General features: G+C 45.7%; 1 long non-coding RNA gene across 1 annotated transcript; it reads right to left on the minus strand.

Annotated features, from left to right (window-relative positions):
- Positions 1-8,779: 8,779 nt before the first annotated feature.
- Positions 8,780-18,287, minus strand: LOC138446602 (uncharacterized). The gene is made up of 3 exons (XR_011259459.1): positions 18,092-18,287; positions 14,419-14,691; positions 8,780-10,723 (listed from the first exon to the last, which is right to left on the minus strand). It is a non-coding gene; the product is annotated as an uncharacterized lncRNA (long non-coding RNA).
- Between the last annotated feature and the right edge of the window lie 1,064 nt (positions 18,288-19,351).

Genomic DNA, 19,351 nt, shown 5'->3' on the forward strand with positions numbered 1-19,351 from the left:
AAAGAGGAAACAGTGAAAGACTTTATTTTCTTGGGCTCCAAAATCACTGCAGATGGTGATTGCAGCCATGAAATCAAAAGATACTTTCTCCTTAGAAGAAAAGCTATGACAAACCAGATAGCATATTAAAAAGCAGAAACATCACCTTGCCAACAAAGGTCCGTATAGTCAAAGCTATGTTTTTCCAGTAGTCTTGTATGGATGTGAGAGTTGGACCATAAAGAATGTTGAGCACCAAAGAACTGATGCTTTCCAAATGTGGTGCTGGAGAAAACTCTTAAGAGTCCTTGGACAGCAAGGAGATCAAACCAGTCAATCCTAAAGGAAATCAACACTGAATATTCATTGGAAGGACTGATGCTGAAGCTGAAGCTCCAATACTTTGGCCACCTGATGTGAAGAGCCACCTCATTGGGAAAGACCCTGATGCTGGGAAAGATTAAAGGCAAAAGGAGATGGAGGTCAACAGAGGATGAGATGCTTGGATGGCATCGTCAACTCAATGGACATGAGTTTAAGCAAACTCCAGGGAACAGTGAAGGACAGGGAAGCCTGGTGTGCTACAGTCCACGGGATCACAAAGAGTCAGACACGACTGAGCGACTGAATAATGACAACAAAAGTATTATTTACTATATTTTTCAGCATAATTTAAAAATTTTATAGTGAAATAAGCTGTTGTTATTCAGTCACTCAATTGTGTCGGACTCTTTTTGACCCCAAGGACTGCAGCACGCCAGGCTTCCCTATCCTTCACTATCTTCCCTGTCCTACATTATCTCTTTGCTCGAATTCATGTCCATTGAGTTGATGATGCCATCCAACCACCTCATCTTCTGCCTCCTCCTTCTCTTTCTCCCCTTAATCTTTCCCTGGACCAGGGTTTTTTCCAAGTAAATGAATAAATAATATTATGAGTTTTTAAAGGTTTAAGTTTAAAAAAAGGTTTAGCATTATTACTCAAGTCAGAGAAAGACAAAAACTTTATGGTGCACTGAAGAGTGTTTAGTAAACTGGAGGTTACCACGATGGTGGTGAATCCAGCATTGTTCTTACCACCAGGACCTAAGATAGCAGGGAAGACATAGTGAAATAGGATAGACGCAGGACAATAGGTAACCAGAGAGCAAAACGAGAAAGTAAGGGCAAATACCTGACCCAGTAAGCGTTTGATAAATAATGGATGAATTAGTTAGTACACTGGGAGAAGGTGGGTGTAGGTGGAAGCCTGTGTGTTCCAGGCCCTGAGCAACAATAAAAGGCCTCCAGCAACACTGGGGATCTCAGCGTGAAGAAACCACCAGGCAAGGCGAGAGAGCGGTGATCATGTGGGCAGATGGAGTGCCCCGCGTGGATAAGACACAGGACAAGAGCAGAGTCATGGGGGATAGAAACCTGCTATTAAAGACCCAGCATGGGGTCCATCTAGCCAAAGCTATGGTTTTTCCAGTGGTCATGTATGGATGTGAGAGTTGGACCATAAAGAAAGCTGAGAGCCAAAGAATTGATGCTTTTGAACTGTGGTGTTGGAGAAGACTCTTGAGAGTCCCTTGGTCTGCAAGGAGATCCAACCAGTCCATCCTAAAGGAAATCAGTCCTGGATATTCATTGGACAGACAAATGCTGATGCTGAAACTCTAATATTTTGGCCACCTGATGCAAAGAGCTCAGTCCTTAGAAAAGACCCTGGTACTGGGAAAGATTGAAGGCAGGAGGAGAAGGGCAGACAGAGGATAAGATGGTTGGATGGCCTCACCGACTCAGTGGACATGAGTTTGAGGAAACTCTGGTAGTTGGCAATAGACAGGGAGGCCTGGCATGCTGCAGTCCAGGGGGTTGCAAGGAGTTGGACATGACTGAGCAATTGAACTGAAATGAACTGACTGACAGAGACCTAAATAGTAAGCAACTCACACACACACACAAATGGATTGAAGTGGGGGGGGGGGGGAATACAGCAGAGGAAAGATGCAATACCGTTCATCAATTATGAAGTAGCTTTCCCCAAGGACAGGCTGAGCATTTGAACTCATCAAAAATGATCACACTCAATCATCTATCTGCAAGTGACTTGCCATGTTGGCTCATACCTGCCGGGATGTGGGGCGCCAGCTGCCAGTCCCCACCCCCTCTCCAGGTCACCCCCTAGTCCTGCCTCGAGGGTCCCAGCTTGCTGGGGTTGATGCACAAGGATCAGGTGAGGTCCACACCTGGGCCCTTCAACTCCAGGGCAGAGACAAAGAGTTGTATCATTTAAAAATCTAGCAATGATCCACATTTTAAACATATGTGTAATTAGGGAGTTGAACCATAAAGAAGGTGGAGCAATGAAGAATTGATGCATTCAAGCTGTGGTGCTGGAGAAGACTGTTGAGAGTCCCCTGGACTGCAAGGAGATCAAACCATTCAATCCTAAGGAAATCAACACTGAACATTCATTGGAAGGACTGATGCTGAAGCTGAAGCTCCAATATTTTGCCTACCAGATGCAAAGTATCAGACCAAGGCCAGGGGCAGTGGCCGGGAGAAGCAACCCCAACATCCAAAGAGCGGTGGTTGTGTGGGTGCAAGAGGGCTGAGAGGAGCTACTCCACGTTCATGGTCAGGAGGGGCGGCTGTGAGGAGATACCCCTCATCCAAGGTAAGGAGCAGCGGCTGCGCTTTGCTGGAGCAGCCATGAAGAGATACCCCACGTCCAAGGTAAGAGAAATCCAAGTAAGACGGTAGATGTTGCGAGAGGGCATCAGAGGGCAGACACACTGAAACCATAATCACAGAAAACTAGCCAATCTAACCACACAGATACTCAATGAAACTAAGCCATGCCAGGTGGGGCCACCCAAGACAGGCGGGTCATGGTGGAGAGGTCTGACACAATGTGGTCCACTGGAGAAGGGAATGGCAAACCACTTCAGGATTCTTGCCTTGAGAACCCCATGAACAGTATGAAAAGGCAAAATGATAAGATACTGAAAGTGGGATTCCCCAGGTCGGTAGGTGCCCAATATGCTACTGGACAATAGTGGAAAAATAACTCCAGAAAGAATGAAGGGTTGGAGCCAAAGCAAAACAATACCCAGCTGTGGATGTGACTGCTGATAGAAGCAAGGTCCAATGCTGTAAAGAGCAATATTGCATAGGAACCTGGAATATCAGGTCCATGAATCAAGGCAAATTAGAAGTAGTCAAACAGGAGATGGCAAGAGTGAACGTCGACATTCTAGGAATCAGCAAACTAAAATGGACTGGAATGCGTGAATTTAACTCAGATGACCATTATATCTACTACTGCAGGCAGGAATCCCTCAGAAGAAATGGAGTAGCCATCAAGGTCAGCAAAAGAGTCCGAAATGCAGTACCTGGATGCAATCTCAAAAATGACAGAATGATCTCTGTTCATTTCCAAGGCAAAGCATTCAATATCACAGTGATCCAAGCCTATGCCCCAACCAGTAACACTGAAGAAGCTGAAGTTGAATGGTTCTATGAAGACCTACAAGACCTTTTAGAACTAACACCCAAAAAAGAGGTCCTTTTCATTATAGGGGACTGGAATGCAAAAGTAGGAAGTCAAGAAACACCTGGAGTAACAGGCAAATTTGGCCTGGGAATACGGAATGAAGCAGGGCAAAGGCTAATAGAGTTTTGCCAAGAGAACGCACTGGTCATAGCAAACACCCTCTTCCAACAACACAAGAGATGACTCTACACATGGACATCACCAGATGGTTAACACCGAAATCAGATTGGTTATGTTCTTTGCAGCCAAAGATGGAGAAGCTCTATACAGTCACCAAAAACAAGACTGGGAGCTGACTGTGGCTCAGATCATGAAATCCTTATTGCCAAATTCAGACTTAAATTGAAGAAAGTAGGGAAAACCACTAGACCATACAGGTATGACCTAAATCAAATCCCTTATGATTATACAGTGGAAGTGGGAAATAGATTTAAGGGACTAGATCTGATAGATAGAGTGCCTGATGAACTATGGACTGAGGTTCGTGACATTGTACAGGAGACAGGGATCAAGACCATCCCCATGGAAAAGAAATGCAAAAAAGCAAAATGGCTGTCTGGGGAGGCCTTACAAATAGCTGTGAAAAGAACAGAAGTGAAAAGCAAAGGAGAAAAGGAAAGATATAAGCATCTGAATGCAGAGTTCCAAAGAATAGCAAGGAGAGATAAGAAAGCCTTCCTCAGTGATTAATGCAAAGAAATATAGGAAAACAACAGAATGGGAAAGACTAGAGATCTCTCCAAGAAAATTAGAGATACCAAGGGAACATTTCATGCAAAGATGGGCTTGATAAAGGACAGAAATGGTATGGACCTAACAGAAACAGAAGATATTAAGAAGCGGTGGCAAGAATACACAGAAGAACTGTACAAAAAATATCTTCACAACCAAGATAATCACGATGGTGTGATCACTCACCTAGAGCCAGACATCCTGGAATGTGAAGTCGAGTGGGCCTTAGAAAGCATCACTACGAACAAAGCTAGTGGAGGTGGTGGAATTCCAGTGGAGCTCTTTCAAATCCTGAAAAATGATGCTGTGAAAGTGCTGCACTCAATATGACAGCAAATTTGGAAAACTCAGCAGTGGCCACAGAACTGGAAACGGTCAGTTTTCATTCCAATCCCAAAGAAAGGCAATGCCAAAGAATGCTCAAACTACCACACAACTGCACTCATCTCACATGCTAGTAAGGTAATGCTCAAAATTCTCCAAGCCAGGCTTTAGCAATACGTGAACCGTGAACTCCCTGACATTCAAGCTCGTTTTAGAAAAGGCAGAGGAACCAGAGATCAAATTGCCAACATCCGCTGGATCATGGAAAAAGCAAGAGAGTTCCAGAAAAACATCTATTTATGCTTTATTGACTATGCCAAAGCCTTTGACTGTGTGGATCACAATAAACTGTGGAAATTCTAGAAGAGATGGGAATACCAGACCACCTGACCTGCCTCTTGAGAAATCTGTATGCAGGTCAGGAAGCAACAGTTAGAACTGGACATGGAACAACAGACTGGTTCCAAATAGGAAAAGGAGCACGTCAAGGCTGTATATTGTCACCTTGCTTATTTAACTTATATGCAGAGTACATCATGAGAAACACTGGGCTGGAAGAAGCACAAGCTGGAATCAAGACTGCAGGGAGAAATATCAATAACCTCAGATATGCAGATGACATTACCCTTATGGTAGAAAGTGAAAAGGAATTAAAAAGCCTCTTGATGAAAGTGAAAGAGGAGAGTGAAAAAGTTGGCTTAAGGCTCAACATTCAGAAAATGAAGATCATGGCATCCAGTCCCATCACTTCATGGGAAATAGATGGGGAAACAGTGGAAACAGTGATAGACTTTATTTGGGAGGGCTCCAAAATCACTGCAGATGGTGACTGCAGCCATGAAATTAAAAGATGCTTACTCCTCAGAGGGAAAGTTATGACGAACCTAGATAGCATATTCACAAGCAGAGACATTACTTTCCCAACAAAGGTCCATCCAGTCAAGGCTATGGCTTTTCCAGTAGTCATGTATGGATGTGAGAGTTGGACTGTGAAGAAAGCTGAGTGCCGAAGAATTGATGCTTTTGAACTGTGGTGTTGGAGAAGACTCTTGAGAGTCCCTTGGACTGCAAGGAGATCCAAGCAGTCCATTCTAAAGGAGAACAGCCCTGGGTGTTCTTTGGAAGGAATGATGCTAAAGCTGAGACTCCATTATTTTGGCCACCTCATGCGAATAGTTGACTCATTGGAAAAGACTCTGATGCTGGGAGGGATAGGGGGCAGGAGGAAAAGGGGACGACATAGGATGAGATGGCTGGATGGCATCACCAACTCAATGGACCTGAGTCTGAGTGAACTCCGGGAGATGGTGATGGACAGGGAGGCCTGACGTGCTGCGATTCATGGGGTTGCAAAGAGTCGAACACAACCGAGCAACTGAACTGAACTGATGCCAAGAGCTGACTCATTGGAAAAGACCCTGATGCCTAGAAGGTTTGAGAACAAGAGGAGAAGGGGGTGACAGAGGATGAAAGAGTTGGATGGCAACACCAACTCAATGGACCTGAGTTTGAGCAAGCTCTGGGAGACAGTAAAGGACAGGGAAGCCTGGCATGCTACAGCCCATCGGGTCGAAAAGAGTTGGACACGACTGAGCAACTGAACAACAAATAGGAAGTAAACATTGGGGTTAACTGTTTTGACAGCTAGCAAATACTTCCCATCCTACTGTGGACTTGAAAATGCTGATCTCTTAAGGCAGCGATTTCTCCTGCCATTTAATTCTGCTGATGCATGTGCACCCTGGTCAATTTCAAGTCTTCAGATGCCCTGAAGACGCCTGGCTGAGATGTCACTGTGTCACCCTGAGTTCACCTGCCTCCCTCGCCTACTGAAGTCACTGTCTCAGCAATTTTCCTTCCTCCCTGAAAACTACAAGGACAGGTCAGCACTGCTGCTCTTTGCTACTCTATCGACTTACTCCTATCACTAAAATGTCACAAATTAGAAAAACTCCTTTAAGATAAGCACACACCCTTCGCAGGGTGTATCTGTGTATACATGCCTCAGCCTGTCCCCCATGGTCACAATTTTTCCAACATCCACACACTACACTCTGAGAATCCACATAACAGTGAGAGATCAACAATGCCACATTACTGAACTGGGTCTTTCCCTACATTTTAATCTATTCTTTCCACATAAATATTATTCAAAAATTTCTGTTTCTACTGCACATCTCTATTTACTAAAATCAGGTTTAAAACTGCTTCAGGAAAAAACTAAACATTTAAAACAAAACACTCCATTCTGTAAAATATTTTCTTAATTTAAGGTTAAACTTAGATGTCCTACAACAATGAAAATCCTTATTAGAAGTTGAAGCCATTCCCTTATTCATCCATGCTCTCTTGGCGTGCTACAGTAAACATTTTTCTAAACAAGGAATTCAGTGTCTTTGCAGTGACCTAGAGCTGATTAAGAGGCTGATTAGCTAAAACCCAGTATCTCCAAGAGGTCTATTGTAACCAGAGACTGGTGGTATTTCAGAGCTGAAGTCTATGGTGGAGACTTCTGGTCAATCATCTTAATTTAACAGAATAAGACACTGAGGCTTGAGCTTTATCAAAAGCCCACGGCTGGTTGGTGGCAGAGAAAGGAGAAGGGACCCTGGGCACGGGGCTGTGTTCTGCCACTGAAGTTCCCCTACCTTGTTATTAAGGTGGGGGTGGCTCTGTTGTTATTTGACACAGAAGAAGGAATTCTGCAAATTTGGCCTTAAAATGTGAATTAATTAAAGACTGGAATCTTTAGCTGATTATTTTTCATCTTTGTTTATTTATGCCAAAATGATTCCCAAGTTAGCGAAAAAAATGAAACCCATTCTCTACCAATCTCTTTTGGCACGGAAAATCTTTTTCTTTATAAAAGAACCTAAGAGAGATACAAAGATTAGTTGAAAGAAATACTATCTTAGAGATAACTCCCTTGAAAGAAACTTAATTTAGCAGGAGATAATTAAGATCAATTGGATAATGATACAGTAAAAAATTCAGCAGCAAAAAAAAAAAAAAAAATTAAAAAACCCTGAAACAATGTAGCATTTGTTTAGTGTGCTCCCACACACACTCATTCACATACACTCTCATATCCATACACACACACACACACATACACAACTTTAATAACTTTCAAAAGAAAGATAGAAAATGACCAGAAGCTGAAAGAAACACAAAGAGCAAAGGAAATACAGAATTGTCCACAAAAGAAAGTCATGCCTGTGTGTTTTGCTGGCTTTAGGGTCCTCATAAGATGATACATTGATTTAAAAGTCTCCCCCAAGAGTGCTATTTGGTTGAATATCTGGAAAAGCCTCACCATTCAGAAACACAGTTGGGAGACGTCATCGTGAGCAAACATCACGTGATATAATATAGGATAAGCAGTGAGCATTGTTTCAGGTTAGTTTGAAGAAAGACATCTTTGCTTAAGCAGTGAAACTTCTTTAAAATTCACTTCAAAGGCTATATTCTCTTAATGATAATACTTTTTAAATGATCATTACTTCTCCAAGTATGCATAATTTTTTAACTAAAAGATTATCACAAGAAATTAAACATATACTTTAAACAAGCAACTCTGTGAGCATAAAGGAAGTCTGCAGATTTTGTAGGAAACTGAATGGATGTAGTTTCTTCAAAACGACCTCACTAATTAATCAAGATTCAGAACTAAGACAACTCATGTATTCTTTCATAGCCTGCCCCCACACTCCAAAAACAGGTAGTCATGTTAAGATGTTTTAAAGAATATTGCTGTGGTCTTTTCAAAACCTGGGCTTCCCTTGTGGCTCAGCTCGTCAAGAATCCGCCTGCAGTGTGGGAGACCTGGGTTTGATCCCTGGATTGAGAAGATCCCCTAGAGAAGGGAAAGGTTACCCATTCCAATATTCTGGCCTAGAGAATTCCATGGACTATGTCCATGGGTTTGGAAAGAGTCAGATACAACTGAGCAACTTTCACTTTCACTTTCAAAACCTAAAGCAAAATGTACAGAACTTTGGCAAAAAGATTTCCCCAAGCTCTCAGCTCACCTCCCATAATGAGCTTGTATAAAATATCAGAATACCTGCTTTGGGGATGACAACAAGCAGCAACAACAGCTCACATTCTTCACACGTGGCAGATAGCACAGCGTACCGCGTATAGCACGGCCTGGAGACCACTGCGTCAGGGTCCTTCAGGAAGTCAGACACAGCACTAGCATGAGATGGATCCGTTTTACTCATAGGTGAACACACAAGAGGGTTGACAGCATGGACAGAACAGATATTGTCCACAAATGTTCATAGCAGCATGCCGTGGAAATAACGCATGTCCATCAACAGATACATGGATAAACAAGATTTGATGCATACATAAGATATTTTCAGCCAAAAACAGAATGAGGTTCTGACACAACAGGGATGAGCCTGATCATTTTGCTCAGTGAGATAAGCCAGACACAAAAGGATGACTGCTGTATGATTTCCTGCAATATATGAGGTCCTTGCGTGCGTGCTAAGTCACTTCAGTTGTGTCCGACTTTTTGCAACCCCATGGACTGTAGCCCACCAGGCTCCTCTGTTCATGGGATTCTCCAGGCAAGAATATTGGAGTAGGTTGCCATATCCCCCTCCAGGGGATCTTCCTAACCCAGGGATCAAATCCCGCGTGTCTTGTGTCTTCTGCATTGGCAGGCAGGTTCTTTACCACTAGCACCAGCTGGGAAGCCCATATGAGGTCCTGAGAATGGGCAAATTCATGGAGAAGAGAGTAGAGGGTGGTTACCCATGGCTGGAGGAGTCGGGATGGCGGGGGGGGGGGGGGGGGGAGTGGGGGGCAAAGAGAAAGAAAGGGAAGAAAAGTGTGGATGAGGAGTAGAGGAGATTCAAGGCAGGGTGACCACAGGAACCATCTCCCAAAATCTCCCCAACCACCCCTTGACTCTCTCCTGGAGGCCCCAGGTCCTCAATTCTGCCAGGGTCGTGCCATGGCCCCCAAACCAGCCTCTTAGCACCTTGGTCCACAGCAGATACTTCCAAGAAGCATTCTAAAACTGGAAACTCTAAGTCAATGCCAGAACCCTCTCCTCACCAAGTTTACCTCCCCAATGAGACTCAAGTGTGACATTACGTGGCACTTTCTTAACCTTCAGATGGGTTATTCCAAGTTGACTCTCATCAGCAGCACAATGGAGCAGGTGTTAACAGGCATACTCCACTATTATTTAAATCAGAGAGATATGTGCAGTTCACAACTTATCCCAGCCTTCATTGCCAAGGTAAGGGAATTTTCTCGAATTTGCATGCCACATTCAGATACCTTCATTCCACAGAATAGATGTAGCCACTTACATGCACACCATGAGATGGCAAAATCACTGTTGAAATTTTTTAAGATCAGAACTAGAACAGAGTAGAAGGCGGGGAAGTGAGTGCCTGTACGCAGGCTATAAACCCCTGCAGAGATGGCAAACAGGGTACGAGCGAGGGTACAGACATGACTGTCGAACAGTTTCTCCACAGAAAAGGCCGGCGGTTCTGGGCGGAGAGCAGAGCTTCGCCTAGCGCATGCTCTGTAGTCGCCCCCTCGCTCGGGCGCACACAGTGATGCTGGGAGATGGTGAGCCAGGGCCTTTATGTGCTGCCTCAGCAGTGCCATGAGCTTTACAAAGTTGTGTCTTGGAGAAGCCCCATATTTAAGGCATGCATGCTGTACCAAAGCCTAATTCATTATTTTCATCGTGAAATGGCCAAGGCACTGTGGTCCCCAAAAGCTGCTTCTTGAACATCCTCAGAGCAACTCACGTTTACCTCATTTCTGCCAGCTTGTTCAGAAAATATTTTTTTAATAAGACACTGTGACAGCAAAAGAAAATCCATTCTTGATATTTTTCCCAATAATTCTTTTTTATCCTTTGAGGCAGCTCCCAGCCCTGGATGACCAACCATCCAGAGTGAAAAATGCAGACAGGCTGACCTGGTAGAAGAGATAAATCTCAAACCAGATGCAAGATCTTTACCCACGTTTCTGCAGATTTTACAATAGACCGTGGTGCTGCAAGTCAGTGTTTCCACTGGAAAGAGTGGCTCCCATCCAGGGCCCAGCAGGGTATTTTTTTCCAGTAGGAACTAAGAACCAGCTTTCTTTTCCAAGAATCTTTTTCTTCTGCAAGAAGAAAGAAAATATCAGGTACGTAAGACATGGTCAGGCTCAGCCCTTTCTTTGCACTTGCTCACACCTGCTCCTGAAGAGCTAGTCTGGGAACTCAAACCTCCACAAGTCCTCTCAGCTTGTTAAAAATTTCCAGAGTTCTACACCTTGGCTGCATCTGTGTAAATATGGCCCACTAGAACAAACCAAAGGCACTTAAGCTTTGTAACGATGCTCTCAAGGCAAAGCTGCTGATCGAGAAGAAAGCATGGGAAGTGCTTCGTGCAGGTGAGCAGGATGCTGTGGATGCCAACCTGGCCATCTGGTCCTGCCGTGACGCTGCTGATGGAGCAGGCGGATGGTGAGACCTGTGCTCTCAACTCCTTAAAAAATGATGCAAGAGACATGCATGCGCCAAGCATTCCTGTGTGGACCATGGAGATAAACAACCGGAGGAGATGTAAGGACAGTGCAGTCACTCTCTGCCGACACCCAGCTCCATGGAAGGCAGGGGTGGTGTCTCCCCTGTGGTCCACGGGAGACTCACCTGTTATGCCTGTACCCGAGTGGCACAGGTGCCATGGAGGAGACAGGTGGAAAACCGGCAGGCCTAGCTTCTTTACAAACTAAGGAATCTGTTTTACAGAGAGCACCCAAGACTCTGTAGTCATAACAGAGGACAGACACGATCAGGAGGTGGTTGCGTTTTTGTCCCAACCATCCAGTTGCCTGGGGACACGCACACATCTAGAACTGATTCACCTTTATGGAAAAGTTTCTCTCCGATGTGTGGAGTTCTGTTGAGGATAGTGCAGTCCACGTCAAGCTCACCTTTTAAGAAAATTCCTGAAGGAAATATTACCTCTTATAATAACTTATGGTTTTACCAAAAAATATATCAAAGTATCCAAAACCATCAGCAGTCACTTGAATCTTTACTTTTCCTACAACATACATATATTAAAATATATCCTTGACATTAATTCAAGGATATTTCTCATCAAGGGAAAAAATGGAGTGTGATTAACTCAGGACTTAATGTAGTATCGTATGATGTGTCCTGACAACACAAATGCTTAGAGACAGTGGTGGCATTTGTTAGTTACTGAGGGCTCCCATGCCCACACATGGGACAGATCACCACCGGAAAGGGACCAGGACACGGACTATTAACCAGTTACTGTAACACTGGAGAACCTCAGAGCAGCTCAGCTGACACCAGGTGTGTAAAATTCCTGAACTCAGTTCAGTCTCCTGACTGTTACACTTCTACAAAAGTGAGCAAGGCACCAAGGCAGAGAGATGTCCCAAGCCTGAGCTGCAGACACAGTTCTCAAGGGAAACAGGGACAAAAGAGACACTCCTGAGACACATGATCTGTGTCCTACGCACTGAGCAAACTCTAAGAGTGTGCAAAGAGCTGAGCCCAGCTGGACACTCAGAGTGCAGAAATATCTGAGCCCGGCTTTACCGGGAAACGTGGAGAAGGCGGGGCCTGAGAAAGGGTGTGTGAGCTCTGATTTGAAGAGTGAGGGTTCACCAGGAAAGTACGGGGGACTGAGGACAAGAGCCCTCCGAGCAGAGGCGACAAAAGCAGCGACTAAGACTGTGGCCGGGTACCCCCTCCAGCACAGCCCACATCTGGACTCCTGGAACGAGTCAGGCAGCACCTCCTTTGTTCTCTGAGTTTGTGTGAAACTGGAAGGCCCTCATATCTTATCAATTCTGTAATGCGTGTACCAGCATCGCCACAATTAGGATGGATCTTATGATCACGGAATGCCACAGTTTAATGGGCTGGGACTTTCCTAGTCACATCCCATACTGCCCTTATGTCACGGTGTTGATGACCACTTAATGCCAGTAAAATCCAGTGTCAAATTAGAGTCCTTGTCCTTTGGGGTAAACTGTTTCTTTCAATTAATTCCCTATCTAAGAGGGACTAAAATGTATTTACAAACATTTATACATTTATTTTACCTATATAGAATACATAAATATATATCAGTATCTAGATATAGATGTATCTTATTTTATAATTTATGGATTTCTACTTCTCTAGAACCATTTTGATAATATTTTCTAATGAAAAAAAGGATTGTGCTGTTTATAGAGTTTCTTTAAAATATGAAAAATAAAAACTGCCATGATCTCAGCATCCAATGTACTATTCTTAATTGTTGTTGCTGTTTTAGTTGCTCAGCTATCTCTGACTCTTTGTGACCCTGTGGACTGTAGCCCTCCAGGCTCCTCTGTCCATAGAATTTTCCAGGCAAGAATACTGGAGTGGGTTGCCATTTCCTCCTCCAGGAGATCTTCCCGACCCAGGAGTGGAACCTGCATCTCCTGCATTGGCAGGTGGAGTCTTTACCAGTGAACTACCTGGGAAGCCCACTATTCTTACTATTTTGCCCATTTTTCTTCCAGTCTTTCTGGCATATGCATGATGTATGCAGAGAGCGTCTCGGAGAAAGAAAGAGAGAGAAATGGAGAAGAAGGCCTTGTGTGACACAGGAATTACAAGTGTGGGTCTGACGCCGTAAGTCAGGGCAGCGGGGCAAGAAGAGACCCGTCTGGGGAAACAGCAGTACGTTCACAGCAACTGCTCCAGGACACCAGTATCAAGTGGAAAGGACGGAGAAGGGTAGACAGGCCCTGACATCAAAGCAGGTAATATGGCTGCATGTGCCTCGGTCAGGAGTGCGGCGACGAGGGCGGCTGTCTGAGAAAGCAGGGAGCCCCCGCGTCCACACCAGATACGTCTTGGGCACCAAGGGACCCTGTGCGTCCACTGGCACTGTCCTCCCCTTGCTGTCCCACATGAACAGGCCCTTCTGGGGCTAAGGTCAGCCACATCTGACTCTTCACCCACCAAGCTCTCACCGCCAGCCAAGTACGCGCTCCGGGAGGACCCCGGAGCATGTTTTTATGCTGACCACCTGAACTATGGTGACCACCGGGTGGCTGTGATCTCCGAGTCCCAAGACTGTGCATCTGTTTGTGAGCTCACTCAGCACAGCAGGCCACTCACTTACACAGTGGCCCTTTTTAAACTAGCTTTGAGACATCCCACATTTCTGACACTCTATCGGTAAGAGAATGTATCAGCTCACATACTGGCTGGTTTACAATCATCTGTGCTTTGAATCCCAAGGGATTCTAAACATAATCATATATGTATAGTGACTCAGTGGTGTACAGTGTAGTATAGTGACTGTAGTCCATGGGGGCACAGAGTTGGACACGACTGACTGAATAAACATCAACCACCGCCACAAAGTAAGAGGCCCTGGGTGATCTCAGTGAGAATTCTCCTAGGGCTCTGCAGGCTGAAAAACACCCCAATCAACTGAAGTGCAAGCAGACTGGAGCTGAACACCCAGGCAGTCTGACCTGTGGGGAAGAAGGACAGACTGAAGTGGGTCTTGTCTTGCCTGGCACATCAGTGACATCCCACAACCACACAGCCACGGTGAGGCCTGGGCCTCCCTGTCCTTCCCCAGTCGCCCGGGTGGGGACAGAGCTGCTGAGAGTGGGCAGGGAGGCCGGGGGCTGGAACGGTGCAGCTAGAGAAACCCAACTGTTTCTGGACTTTAACGCGACCCCTAATTAGCTCTGGGGACAGCCGACAGAGACGGACAGCATGGCCTAACATGCACTGGGCTGGGGGGGGGGGGGGGGGGCGGGCGACTGATTAGCACAAACAATACCTGCACTTTGGTCCAAGCAGGTTGGGCCTGCTGCAGCCTCTCGGCTTTGAAGATACCAGATTCAGAGACAGGAGGTCCAGACGCAGAAGCAGGCACACCTGGAAGGGTCGTCACAAGGTCCTTCTCGGTCCTCCTCAGGACAGTGATGATCGCGGGAAAGAGAAGCCTCGCGTCACAGAGGAAGGGGTGTGCCAGGCCATGACGCTGGACACCCATCCTCCAACACCACCAGGGCACCTGTCCTCCAGCACCGCGGGACGCAGGGTGGCTGCCCTTTACAGGAGAAAGCGATGGGAGTTAAGAAAAAAAGGTGAATGCAAACACATTCTTCAAAACCACCGTTGTGTGTGCTGTGTCCCTGGCTGCGGGCAGGAGGCTGTTGTTGCTCTTCAGTCGCTCAGTCGCGTCTGCCTCTTTGTGACCCCATGGACTGCAGCAGGCCAGGATTCCCTGTCCTTCACCATCTCCCAGCGTTTGCTCAGACTTATGTCCCCTGACTCGGTGATGTTATCTAACCATCTCGTCCTCTGTCGGCCCTTTTCCTTCTGGAAGGAGGCAGGGATGCAGAAACACTGAAGGTTTGTTCTCTGCCCTGGATGGGAGCTCAGTCTAAGGGAGCCATCAGTTCATGACGATTTCAATTTCTGGGTTTTCTTCCAGTGTTTTTAGGAATGTACAAATCCTTGGCAAAAAGCATTAATGAGGCAACTTTAACAGCAGACGATTATTAACTTGACTGTTTTTTAGGAGTATCTCTGTAATTCTAGCTGATTAAATGATTTGATACATGGAATTCTAATAAATTAATAACATCCTATCATTTCCTCTTAGTCACTCTGGCTTAATAGCACAGTATCACAGGTTTTCACCTGATTTAATGAGAAAATAAAACTTAGAATGAAGAGGGAACAATGATCGTAAATACCTTCCCCACCAAAAAAAAAAAAAAAACTCTGAAACATCACAATTTCTGGTCAAACTGTATTTGCTTGATTCATTATCTGCAAATGAAAAGAAACACACTCTTGATTTAAAGGTATAATTTGTTTTAATTTGTCTAAAATTTGTCAGAATTTGTCCATTTATACTATCACCATTGAGAAATTTCCCGTGAGTGCTGCTTACATCAGCCTGGAGTTACAACAGCAAAGGGCACTCCTAGTCCTTGTCCCCAGACTGCAGGACAGGTAGACACTTCACTATTTCACAGAAAATGGGGAGTTTCGCCCACTCACTCAAGCACTCCAGAGAGGGTCCTACAAGCCTGCGACAGCCATCACCGTGACCACCCATAATCACCCCAGGTCCCATAATAGCATCACAAGTTACTTTCCAAATAGCAGAAATCAAAAATGAAACGTGTATTACAACACAGCATCTTTCAAAGAGTTGAATGCTGTTAAAAAAATCTAAATGTCATTAGCAAAAAAGTTCAACCCTAGTGATTCTAACCTTGTATTAACATACACCACAAACTACTAGGATCCGAGGGACATGATATGCCTTTTTCTTTTATCCTGAACATCTGTCCAGTACAAAAGGTTTGGAATTCTCAATCAAGCTCTTCCAGAAATGGAAAAAATTGAACATAACCTAGAAGCTATTCCACCACCCACCCCACACTTTAAACAAAGATTAAAAGAAAGATGCTGTAAAAATGTTTTTGACATTTCCCATTTTAAAATGTAAACATGCTTGTGTATTTTAATACTATAAAACAGATAAAAGAGAGGGTAATATTTTTAAAGGGTGGAATACTTTATGCTAAAGTAAACAAAACAAAAGAGCCGTCCAGGAAGTCAGAAGTTATTACCCATGAGGAGCCACATGTTTTTTTCATTACAGAGATGAGCAGGTCCAAGTGCGCTCGACACATAACGGCCAAGGCTGGGTCCTGGGGTGGCCGCGCCCATCTGCTCTTAGGATTCTGGCCCCGGGAGGGAAAGCTGACTGCCCAAGGTCCAGAGGGACATTCCCCACAGATCTCAGGTGAGAAGGAGAGCACACTTCATCCAGCCCTGCTTCCTGCACTGAGCACACACACACGTGCACATGTGTGCACCCACACATGTATGCACACACATACACATATAAGCACACACACATGCAAATGACAGGTGCTGCTCCGCCCTCACCTGGACAGCAGGCAGGTCACACCGCTGGCCGCACGGTGCCTGTGGCCGGAGGCCAAGCTCAGAGCAGGAGCACCATCTGGCAGAATCTGGAGAACAGCCTCCTCCACATCCCACAAGCCACCATTGCCCAGGGTCCAGGCCACCGCGGTGGCTGCAAAGCTCAGGAAGCAGCTGAGCACCTGGCAGAGGCAAGGGCCACATCCAAGGAGAAGCAGGTATGAGGGGCGAGGGGGAGGAGTCAGGCTTCTCAGTGCCCTGGGCGTCCCCCCAGGTGCTGCTCACTCAGGCGAAGTGTTCGTGTCCCTGTCCTGACCAAAGGCAGTCTCGCCTGCAGAGCTGGGACACACCACACCAGCATGGCATCCTCGGGAAGAGACAGACACGTGAGGCTCATTAGCTGGTCCCCCATGATGTGGACCTGGCCTGCTGCGCTCATTTCTATGAAGACTGTGATCTGTCTTAGTGACACCTATCCAAACCTTAATAACTGTCTCACAAGCTGTATGCTTAGCAAACAACCTGCCTGTTCAGCTCAGTTCAGTTCATTCAGTTGTGTCCGATTCTTTGTGACCCCATGGACTGTAGCACTCCAGGCCTCCCTGTCCATCACCAACTCCTAGAGTTTACTCAAACTTATGTCCATTGAGTCAGTGATACCATCCAACCATCTCATCCTTTGTCGTCCCCTTCTTCTCCCACTTTCAATCTTTCCCAGCATCAGGGTCTTTTCTAATGAGTCAGTTCTTTCCATCAGGTGGCCAAAGTATTGGAGTTTCAGCTTCAGCATCAGTCCTTCCAATGAACATTCAGAACTGATTTCCTTTAGGTTGGACTGGTTGGATCTCCTTGCAGTCCAGGGGACTCTCAAGGGTCTTCTCCAAAACCACAGTTCAAAAGCATCAATTCTTCAGTGCTCAGCTTTCTTCATAGTCCAACTCTCACATCCCAAATGACTGCATACAACAGAGTGTGCCTCACATGCACACACACATACACACGTTTGCAAATGTACACACACTTGTTCACATGCCATCAGCATACAGAGACTTGTTCACATACCTCACGCCATCAGCATACTAACAGAGAGCACCAGCCATCCTCTCTGTGTTCCAAGTCCACAGTCTCCTTCCCACCAGCAACTCAAGGTCACCAAGTCCCATCACAAAGTTTCGAGATCTCACTCTCTATGCTGAATACTGTACCATTCTGAGCACAAGTAAGAGACGCCACAGGTAACTGTCCAGCTGTCTGGGTTTGGGTGGCTTCCCCGCTACCCACTGCCCCCAAGAAGAGTTCACTTGGAAGTCAGAAAGTCCAAGGTTCTAGTTAGGAGCTAACTAAAATGCAGCCCTGAACAAACTGTTTATTTCAGATATGTCTGCCCCAAACTATACAGAATGGACTTGTTTTGTTAGGCTGAGGATTTTTCAAGCATGATTTCTCTGAAAAAAATGTAGTCAGAACTTTACTTGACTAAACTTTTTATTTTCAGAGAGTTATAAAGTGGGCTTATCCAACTGCAGCTAAAACAGACTCACCACACACATCACAGGCTTCCCGGGTGGCTCAGTGGTAAAGAACCTGCCTGCCAGTGCCGGAGACAAGGGTTGATCCCTGGATCGGGAAGATCCCCTGGAAAAGGAAACAACAAATTGCTCCAGTGTTCTTGCCTGTAGAATTCCACGGACAGAGGAGCCTGGCTGGCTACAGTCACACAGAGGGTCACACAGAGTCAGACATGACTGAGCAAGTAAACAGCAACCTGAACACATCCAAAATGCAGGGGTGTGAGCTGAGTGGGGAGGGGTGCTGCGTGCACACACCCTCCCCTTGGACCAGCCGCCCCCCGATAGCACACTGGGTTGGGAACAGTTGCCCTGTGGAGGGCTCTGCACTGCGGCAGAGTGAGCCCAACAAGGATGACGGGGAGGGTGGAGGTCAGCCAGGGAGGCTGCCCAGTCAGCCCGGCTCAGGGCCACACCCAGGGCTTCCCCTAACTCCGGACCTCAGCTCACAGGAGGACCCTGCCCCTGAGAAACAGTGGCTACAGACGCTTCCAGGATGTGTCCGGAGGCTTGAACTGTACCCCCCAGTGGCGTCTTCCACCAGCAGAAGCCCTGATGTCCCCTGAACTAGTAACTGCTGAGAAGCTGGAGGGCTGGGACGTGACCTTCATACATCTGTCCAGGGCTCTGTCCAAGGGGGCAGACTCTGCCAGCACCACTGACGGTCCCCGCCCTTATCCCACCACTTTCTATTTATATGTCTGCAGAAGGTATTTCCCTTCTAGAGAACAGAAATTTAGATTTTAAAACTTCGATTTAAATTCAGATTTTAAAATTATAAACCACCCTGAAGTCCTTTATTTTCAAAAGGCATTTTCTTATCAAAGAAAAACTACATCTATCTGAAAGTAACTCATAGCTAAAAGCTACTCCCTGGTTGTCAAGAGTCATCACCCATGGACACAGCTCAGGAGGGTCGGCACACATTCAGATGGGCCCATTCTGAAAAGGACAAGTCACAGAGCTTCTAACTTTTTAATTATACAAACTTTATTTTCTCATATTATATATGAAGCTTACATTTATATATCATATATATATATATATGACATGAGAAAATGAAATTTTTATAACTCTAGCACGATTTGTGATAGGTTTTCAGTCTTATTTGTCCATAAAGTAAGACTGTGTTAAATAAGGACCCTCCTAGAGTGAGCAGAGGAGACGAGTGCTAGGACGACGCTGGAAGGAAAGGGAGTGGGCCTCTGCTGAGTTACAGCCCGGGCTGTGTGG

Source organism: Ovis canadensis, chromosome 10 (genome assembly GCF_042477335.2).
Source record: "Ovis canadensis isolate MfBH-ARS-UI-01 breed Bighorn chromosome 10, ARS-UI_OviCan_v2, whole genome shotgun sequence".
NCBI classification, from domain to species: domain Eukaryota; kingdom Metazoa; phylum Chordata; class Mammalia; order Artiodactyla; family Bovidae; genus Ovis; species Ovis canadensis.